The sequence below is a fragment of the Arachis hypogaea genome, chromosome 5, assembly GCF_003086295.3.
Source record: "Arachis hypogaea cultivar Tifrunner chromosome 5, arahy.Tifrunner.gnm2.J5K5, whole genome shotgun sequence".
Classification (NCBI taxonomy): Eukaryota; Viridiplantae; Streptophyta; class Magnoliopsida; order Fabales; family Fabaceae; genus Arachis; species Arachis hypogaea.
This window is the reverse complement of record NC_092040.1, coordinates 66,371,745-66,382,459: the sequence shown is the minus strand read 5'-3', so window position 1 is coordinate 66,382,459 and position 10,715 is coordinate 66,371,745.

Genomic DNA, 10,715 nt, shown 5'->3' with positions numbered 1-10,715 from the left:
TACTATTGTTCTTCCATTCAATTCCGCTTGTTCTTGTTCTAAGATATCACTTGTTCTTCAACTTGATGAATGTGATGATCCGTGACACTCATCATCATTCTCACCCATGAACAAGGTGACTGACAACCATTCTTGTTCTACAAGCGATCAAGGCTCTAGTGAATATCTCTTGGATTCCTAATTGCACGATGCATGGTTGATCGCCTGACAACCGAGTGCTCGTCTGACAAACGAGCCAACCATTCCGTGAGATCAGAGTCTTCGTGGTATAGGCTAGAACTGATGGCGGCATTCAAGAGAATCCGGAAGGTCTAACCTTGTCTGTGGTATTCTGAGTAGGATTCAGTGATTGAATGACTGTGACGTGCTTCAAACTCCTAGCAGGCGGGGCGTTAGTGACAGACGCAAAAGAATCGATGGATTCTATTCCGGCCTGACCGAGAACCGACAGCTGAATTCCGCGTGCTGTGACAGAGCATATGCAATCGTTTTCACTGAGAGGATGGGAGGTAGCCATTGACAACGGTGAAACCCTACACAAGCTTGCCATGGAAAGGAATAAGAAGGATTGGATGAAGACAGTAGGAAAGCAGAGAGACGGAAGGGAAGGCATCTTCATGCGCTTATCTGAAGTTCCTACCAATGAATTACATAAGTATCTCTATCTTTACCTTTGTGTTATTTTCGTTCATCACCCATATACATTTGAGTTTGCCTGACTAAGATTTACAAGATAACCATAGCTTGCTTCATACTAACAATCTCCGTGGGATCGACCCTTACTCGCGTAAGGTTTATTACTTGGACGACCCAGTGCACTTGCTGGTTAGTTGTGCGAAGTTGTGTAATGCCATGGTATTGAACACCATGTTTTTGGGGTTCATGACCGGGGATTATGAGAGTTGTGAAAAGTATTGTTCACAATTTCGCGCACCATAAACCAGCCAGATACCCTGGCTAGCGTTAAACGCCATGAATCCTTCTTTACTGGGCATTTTTCTGAACGCACAGAATGTTGCCATTTCTGGCATTAAACGCCCATAATGCTGCCCATTCTAGCGTTTAACGCCTAGAATGATACATTTACTAGCATTAAACGCCCAGAATGATAGCCATTCTGGCGTTTAACGCCCAAAGTGCCTCTTTACTGGCGTTTTAACGCCAGTGAGCTCTTTTTTTCTGTGATTCCTCTGTTTTGACTTTTGAATTTTTAATGAGGGAAGAGAAAAACAACAAAATGAAACAAAACATAAAATTTTTAAGATCAAAACAAGTAATGCATGAAAGAACACTTTGAATATCAAGATGAACACCAAGAACACTTTGAAGATCATGATGAACATCAAGAACATATTTTTGAAGATTTTTAAGAAAAGAGAGACATGCAAGACACGAAACTTAAAAATTTTTAATGTTTAGACACCATGGATTCGAAAATGCACAAGAAAAACATAAAAAGACACAAAGCAAGAAAATTTAAAGATCAAACAAGGAAAATTATCAAGAACAACTTGAAGATCAAGAAGAACACAATGCATATAGTTTTTAAAATCTAAGAAAAATTAAAACATGCAATTGACACCAAACGTAAAATTTGACACTAGAGTCAAACAAGAAACTCAAAAAAAATTTTTGGTTTTTTTTATTTTATTAAATATTTTTGTATTTTTTTTGAATTTATTTTGGAAAAAGAAAATAAAGAAATTCAAAATTTTTAATAAGAATTCCAGGATTCATGCAATGTTAGTCTAAAGCTTCGGTCCAAAAGAATTAGACATGGCCAAATGTCCAGCCAAGCTTTAGCATAACAAATTCAGACATGTCCTTTCTACAATGAAAAGTGGAAACCTCAGTCCAAAAGATTAGACATGGCTAAATAGCCAGCCAGGCTTCAACATATCTCATGAAGCTCTAGAATTCATTCTTAAAATTTTTTTGAATTTTTCGAAAACTAATTTTTTTTAAAATAAAAATAAAAAGCTAAAACATAAAATAAAATTACCCAATCTAAGGAACAGGATGAACCGTCAGTTATTCAAACTCGAACAATCCCGGGCAACGGCACCAAAAACTTGGTGCATGAAATTGTGATCACACTTTTCACAACTCCGCACAACTAACCAGCAAGTGCACTGGGTCCTCCAAGTAATACCTTACATGAGTAAGGGTCAATCCCACGGAGATTGTCGGCTTGAAGCAAGCTATGGTCATCTTGTAAATCTTAGTCAAGCGGATTCAATTTGGTTATGAGTTTTGATAATTAAAAGATAAATAAAACGTAAATTAAAATAAAGATACTTATGTAATTCATTGGTGGGAATTTCATATAAGCGTTTAGAGATGCTTTGTTGCTTCTGAACCTCTACTTTCCTATTGTCTTCATCCAATCATGCGTGCTCTCTTCCATGGAAAGCTATATGTTGGTGGATCACCATTGTCAATGGCTACCATCTGTCCTCTCAATGAAAATGGTCCAGGCTACGGTTTCTGTACGGCTAATCAACTGTCAGATTTCTCATCTCGGATGAAAAATACCAGGCACAGCTAATCATCTATCGTTTCTCACTTGTGTCGGAATAGGATCTCTCTATCCTTTTGCACACTGTCATTGCGCCCAACAGTCGTGAGTTTAAAGCTCGTCACAGTCATCCCATCCCAGATCCTACTCAGAATACCACATACAAGGTTTAGGCTTTCCGGATCTCAGAAATGCTACCAATTGGTTCTAGCCTATACCACAAAGGTTCTAATCTCACAGATTCGAATGCTCTGTTGTCAGGAGAGGCAAGTCAAATCCGTAGATCAGAGACCCAAGAGACTATACTCCAGCTGTCGTCCAATGACTACGTTGAACATCATGTAGACCGCTTATGGTTGTCAGGCACGCGGATCTTGGCTAAGCAAGTAACGAAGATAGTGGGTGATTGTCACAGGTCACCCCTTCGTACTGACTTAACTGAATTAAGTACGAGAGTATATCTTGGAGAAGAAGTAAGCGTGAATTGAAAGAGAAATAATAGTACTTACATTAATTCATGAAGAACAGCAGAGCTCTGCACCTTAATCTATGAGTTGTAGAAACTCCACCGTTGGAAAATACATAAGAGAAAAAGGTCTTGGCATGGCTGAATGGCCAGCCTCCCAAATGTAACATAAAATTGATCCAAAGATAAAAAAAGATCAAAAGATACGAATACAATAGGAAAAAGTGCTATCTATACTAAACTAGTTACTAGAGATTACATAAAATAAGTAACTTAGTGCAGATAGTGCAAAAATCCACTTCCGGGGCCCACTTTGTGTGTGCTTGGGCTGAGCATTGAGTTTTACACGTGCATAGGCCTTTTCTGGAGTTAAACGCTAGCTTGGATGCCAGCTTGGGCGTTTAACTCCAGTTTTGGTGCCAGTTCTGGCGTTTTACGCCAGAAAAGGGTCTCTGGCTGGCGTTTGAACGCCAATTTGGGCCATCAAATCTCGAGCAAAGTATGGACTATTAAACATTGCTGGAAAGCCCAAGATGTCTACTTTATAACTCAATTAAGACCGCGCCAATTGGGCTGCTGTAGCTCCAAAAAATCCACTTCAAGTGAAGGAGGGTCAGAATCTAACAGCATCTAGAGTCCTTTCTCAGCCTCTGAATCAGACTTTTGCTCAGATCCCTCAATTTCAGTCAGAAAATACCTGAAATTATAGAAAAACACACAAACTCATAGTAAAGTCCAAAAATATGATTTTTGCATAAAAGCTAATAAAAATATAATAAAAAGTAACTAAAACATACTAAAAACTATCTAAAAACAATGCCAAAAAGCGTATAAATTATCCGTTCATCAGTCATCACCACTATTTGACACATGATCATCCATGGCGAAGGAATAAGAGTTCTTTTGACAATACGAGGGAACTTGGTGAAGCACTTAAGCCACTTTCTGGTTATGATGTCTTGGAAGAATACAAGACATTTGAACAAACGGAGTTTGGGAACACTACTAAGAAGAGAAAAAAGTCTGATCATGACAAGGTAACTAGAAATTTGAAGAAGAAAAGCATTTTCTTTGAGTTGCCTTATTGGAAGACATTATTGTTACGTCACAATTTAGATGTAATGCATATAGAGAATAACGTCTTCGATAATATACTGGCACATTGTTAAATTTAGATGGAAAGACAAAGGACAATCTTAATGCACGACTTGATCTTCAACTTATGGGGATCAGAGACCTTCATCCTTGTAGAGTGGGCAACAAGTTTGTGATGCCAATAGCCAAATATATGTTGTCAAAGACCAAGAAGGAGAATGAAAGGCAACATCTTTGTCAGTTCTTGAAAGAACTCAATATACCTGATTTATATTCATCAAATATTGGTCAGTGTGTGCATGTTAAAGATTGCAAAATTTATTGCTTGAAGAGCCATGATTTCCATGTCTTACTAGAACGACTGCTACCACTTGCAATACGTGAGCTTTTACCCAAAGAAGTTTGTGAACCGTTGATACATCTAAGTATTTTCTTTAGAGAGCTTTGTTCCAAGGAATTGAAGGTGGACGTTCTAAACAAACTTGGAACCCAGATTGCAACAACACTTTGTAAATTGGAGACGGTTTTTCCTCCGGCTTTTTTTGATATGATGGTTCACCTAACCATGCATCTTGCCCATGAAGCTAAGTTAGCTGGACCAATTCAATATCGATGGATGTACTCTGTTGAGAAGTTAGCCTTTTGGATTTAATAACTTAAAAATCTACCTTATACTATTCACTATGTAGGTTTCTAACCTTCCTTGAACATCCAATTTTAGATATTTGCGCACACTAAAGAGTTATGTGGAAAACAAAGCACGTCCTGATGGTTCAATATTTGATGGTTATATCTCTGAAGAAGCAATTACCCTTGTGGGGAGATATTTGGATGAAACTTTTAAGATTCCTGACCATTGTGAGAATGAACCCATGCAAGGCATATATGTTTTCAAAGTACTTGGCCAGTTTAGTTGTAAAGGGGCATACAAGGAACTTAGTATCTTAGAGCATAGAGAAGCTTAATTCTATGTGCTAAAGAATTGTGAAGAAGTTCAACCATGGTTTATGAACATATGGCATTTTTAACAAGAGAAAATCCAAGAAATCAGTAGAAAAGGCACAAGGATCAATTTGTGAAATGGTTTGAAAAGAAGCTAAATGAATAAAATTCGATAATTGTAGAATTGAAAACTCTCTGATATTGTTTAGTTTTAATCTCTATTCATTAATGTAGATTTCAGATCTACACAAGTAGGGAGTGCACGGGTGAATAATCAACTACTTTCTCCAGCAAGAGATCCTGATCGTCGTGCACATTTCTACAAAACATGTGCTATTGATGAGCGGATAATTTATACGCTTTTTGGCATTGTTTTAGTATGTTTTTAGTATGTTTTAGTTAGTTTTTATTATATTTTTATTAGTTTTTTTTAATTCACTTTTCTGGACTTTACTATGAGTTTGTGTGTTTTTCTGTGATTTCAGGTATTATCTGGCTGAAATTGGGGGACCTGAGCAAAAATCTGATTCAGAGGCTAAAAAGGACTGCAGATGCTGTTGGATTCTGACCTCCCTGCACTCGAAGTCAATTTTCTGGAGCTACAGAAGCCCAATTGGCGCGCTGTCAATTGCGTTAGAAAGTAGACATCCTGGGCGTTCCAGCAATGTATAATAGTCTATACTTTGCCCGAGATTTGATGGCCCAAACCGGTGTTCCAAATCAGCTCAAGAATTCTGGCGTTTAATGCCGGAACTGGCACAAGAATGGACTTAAACGCCCAAACTGGCACAAAAGCTGGCGTTTAACTCCAAGAAAAGTCTCTACACATGAAAGCTTCAATGCTCAGACCAAGCACACACCAAGTGGGCCCGGAAGTGGATTTTTATGTCATTTACTCATCTTTGTAAACCCTAAGCTACTAGTTCTCTACAAATAGGACCTTTTGCTATTGTATTAGACATCTTTTGATTACTTTACATCTTAGGATCATCTTTGGATGTCTAGTTCTTAGATTATGGGATGCTGGCCATTCGGCCATGCCTAGACCTTGTTCTTATGTATTTTCAACGGTGGAGTTTCTACACACCAGAGATTAAGGTGTGGAGCTCTGTTGTACCTCGAGTATTAATGTAATTACTATTGTTCTTCTATTCAATTCAGCTTATTCTTGTTCTAAGATATTCATTCGCACCCAAGAACTTGATGAATGTGATGATTATGTGACACTCATCATCATTCCCACTTATGAACGCGTGCCTGACAACCACTTCGTTCTACAAGCAAACAAGGCTTGAAAGTTCATCTCTTGGATTCCTTAATCAGAATCTTCATGGTATAAGCTAGAATTGATGGCGGCATTCAAGAGAATCCGGAAGGTCTAAACCTTGTCTGAGATATTCTGAGTAGGATTCAAGGATTGAATGACTGTGACGAGCTTCAAACTCGCGATTGTGGGGCGTTAGTGACAGACGCAAAAGAATCACTAGATTCCATTCCGACATGATCGAGAACCGACAGCTGAATAGCCGTGCTGTGACAGAGCGCGTTGAATATTTTCACTGAGAGGACGTGACTGTAGCCATTGACAATGGTGATGTCCAACAACAGCTTGCCATGGAAAGGAGTAAGAAGGATTGATGAAGACAGTAGAAACAGAGACGAAGGGACAAAGCATTTCAAACGCTTATCTGAAATTCTCACCAATGAATTACATAAGTATCTCTATCTTTATTTTATGTTTTATTCATCTTTTAATCATTAATCCTCCATTACCATTTGAATCTGCCTGACCGAGATTTACAAGATGACCATAGCTTACTTCATACCAACAATCTCCGTGGGATCGACCCTTACTCGCGTAAGGTTTATTACTTGGACGACCCAGTGCACTTGCTGGTTAGTTGTGCAAAGTTGTGATAAAGAGTTGAGATTGCAATTCAGCGTACCATGTTGATGGCGCCATTTGATGATCACAATTTCGTGCACCAAGTTTTTTGGCGTCGTTGCCGGGGATTGTTGAGTTTGTACAACTGACGGTTCATCTTGTTGCTTAGATTTAGGTATTTTTCTTCAGAATTTTTAAGAATGAAATCTAGAGTTTCAAGGTGATGTTTTCATCATCACCAAAGTTGATTGATTTTCATCAATTTAGCTCTTCAATGTAATGTCCTGCTGAAGCTTGGCTAGCCATGTCTAATTTCTTTAGACTAAAGCTTTAGACTAACATTGCATGATTCCTGGAATCTTATTAAAAGTTTTGAATCTCTTTATTTTCTTTTCCATATAATTTTCGAAAAATCCAAAAAAATTATAAAATCTTAAAAACAAAAATATTTTATGTTTCTTGTTTGAGTCTAGTGTCTAATTTTAAGTTTGGTATCCATTGCATGATATTAGTCTTCTAATTTTCGAAAATTACATGCATTATGTTCTTCATTGATCTTCAAGATGTTCTTGATGATTTCCTTGCTCTGATCTTTAAATTCTCTTGTTTTGTGTGTTTTGTTGTTTCTCAATATGCATTCTCAATTTGTTAGTGTCAATAGTATACAAACTTCTAAGTTTGGTGTCTTGCAGCATTGTTTATTTGATCTTAGTGGCATTTGATTATTCCTCATCATTAAAAATTCAAAAAAAATTCTTAATTTGTGTCTTTTCAAGTCAATAATACAGAGAATTGAAGATTCAGAACATGCAGCAGAGGAATTACACAGAAATAGCTTGGGCGTTCAAAACGCCCAGTGAAGAAGGAAAACTGGCGTTTAAACGCCAGCCAGGGCACCTGGCTGGGCGTTTAACGCCCAAAGGGTAGTATTTTGGGCGTTAAACGTCGGAATGGATACCATTCTGGGCGTTTATCGCCAGGATGGCACAAGAGGGAAGATTCTGTTTTTAATTCAAATTTTTCAAGTTTCCATAATTTTTCAAAATCAAATCTTTTTCAAAATCATATCTTTTCAATCATATATTTTCAAAATCAATTTCTTTCCATTTTTCAAAAATACTTGCTAACAATTAATTATTTGATTCAACATTTCCAGTATGTTGCCTTTTCTGTTGAGAAAGTTTTAATGTTTGAATCATATCTTTTCTTGTTAGCCAATTCATTAATTTTAAAAATCAAATCTTTTTAAATTGTTTTTCAATCATATCTTTTCAATCATATCTTTTTAAACCATAACTTTTCAATCATATCTTTTTAATCACATCTTTTTCAAAATAGTTTTCTATATCTTTTGATTTCTATTTCAAAATCTTTTCAAAAATCACTTAATTTCTTTCCCACTCTTAGTTTCAAAAATCATCAATCAATTTTCAAAATTCTTTTAAAAATCTTTTAATTAATTTTCAAAAAATTCTTTCCCTCTTCTCACATCCTTCTTATTTATGGACTAACACTCCTCCTCAATTACACAATTCGAACTCTATCCTCCTTGATAAGTTTGAATTCTTCTACCTTCTCCTTTTATTCTTCTTTTTCTCTGACACTTCAAGGGAATCTCTTATACTATGACATAGAGGATCCCACACTTTCTTGTTCTTTTCTCTTTCATATGAGTAGGAACAAAGGACAAAAGCATTCTTGTTGAGGCTGACCCTGAACCTGAAAGGATCCTTGAAGCGAAAGCTAAGAGAAGCTAAAGCACTACTCTCTTAGAGACCTAACAGAAATCTTCAAACAAGAAGAAGACATGGCAGTCGAAAACAACAACAATGCCAACAATGCAAGGAAGGTGCTGAGTGACTTTACTTGCACCTACTCCTGACTTCTATGGGAGAAGCATCTCTATCCCTGCCATTGGGAGCAACCAACTTTGAGCTTAAGCCTCAATTAGTTCTCTAATGCAACAGAATTGCAAGTTCCATGGACTTCCATTGGAAGATCCTTATCAGTTTTTAGTTGAATTCTTGCAAAATCTGTGACACTGTCAAGACCAATGGGGTTGACTCTGAGGTCTACAGACTTATGCTATTCCCTTTGCTGTAAGAGACAGAGCTAGGACATGGTTTAGACTCACAACCTAAAGAAAGCCTGAACTCTTGGGAAAAGCTAGTCAATGCCTTCTTGGCAAAGTTCTTCCACCTCAAAAATTTAGTAAGCTTAGAGTGGAAGTCCAAACCTTCAGACAGAAGGGAAGGGAATCCCTCTATGAAGCTTGGAAAGATACAAACAAGTGATCAGAAAGTGTCCTTCTGACATGCTTTCGAATGGAGCATCATAGGTATATTCTATGATGGTCTGTCTGAACTGTCCAAGATGTCATTGGACAGCTCTGCTGGAGGATCTCTTCATCTGAAGAAGACACCTGCAGAAGCTCAAGAACTGATTGAAATGGTTGCAATAACCAATTCATGTACACTTCTGAAAGGAATCCTGTGAACAATGGGGACGAATCAGAAGAAAGGAGTCTTGAGATTGATACTCTGAATGCCATATTGGCTCAGAACAAAATATTGACTCAGCAAGCAATATGATTTCTCAAAGTCTGTTTGGAATGCAAGCTGCAACAAGCAGTACGAAGATGCTTCATTGAAGAAGAAGCTTATGATCCTGAGAACCCATCAATAGAAGAGGTGAATTACATGGGAGAACCCTATGGAAACACCTATAATCCTTCATGGGAGAAATCATCCAAATCTTCTCATGGAAGGATCAACAGAGACCTCAAACAAGGTTTCAACAACAATAATGGTGGAAGAAAAACAGGTTTAGCAATGGCAAGCCTTTCCATCATCTTCTCAGCAACAGACAGAGAATTCTAAGCAGAGCCACTCTGACTTAGCAACCAATGGTCTTTGATCTAATCATAACCACTCAAAATTTCATGATGAAACAAGGTCCTCCATTAGAATACTTAGAGGCACAAGTGGCTGTTCAGCTGAAGTAAGAAAGTTACTGAACTCCCTCCTAGTACTCTTCCAAGCAATACAGAAGAGAATCCAAAAGGAGAGTGTAAGGCCATCAACCTGGCCGAAATTGGAGAGGAGGAAGATGCAGTGATCGCCACTGAGGAAGACCTCAATGGGACGTCCACTGGCCTCCAATGAGTTCCCTAATGAGGAACATGGGGAATCTGAGGCTCACACTGAGACCATAGAGATTTCCATTGGATTTACTTCTGCCATTAATGAGCTCTGATTATTCTTCCTCTGAAAGGACGAAATGGATGTCACTGAAAGCAAGTTGCTAAGTCTTGACTAGGCAGAGATTACCTCAAAAGAGGCAGGATCCTCGGAAGTTCTCAATACCTTGTACCATAGGCACCATGACCTTTGAGAAGGCCTATGTAACCTAGGGTTAAGCATAAACCTTATGCCTCTCTCTGTAATGAAGAAGCTAGGGATTTTTGAGGTACAAGCTGCAAGAATCTCACTAGAGATGGCAGACAATTCAAGAAAATAGGCTTATGGACTTGTAGAGGATGTTCTGGTAAAGATTGAAGACCATTACATCCCTACTGATTTCATAGTCCTAGAGACTGGGAAGTGCATGGATGAATCCATCATCCTTGGCAGACCCTTCCTAGCCACAGCAAAGGCTGTGATTGATGTTGACAGAGGAGAATTGATCATTCAAGTGAATGAAGAATCCCTTGTGTTTAAGGCTCAAGGATATCCCTCTGTAACCATAGAGAGGAAGCATAAAGAGCTTCTTTCAAAACAGAGTCAAACAGAGCCCCCACAGTCAACTCT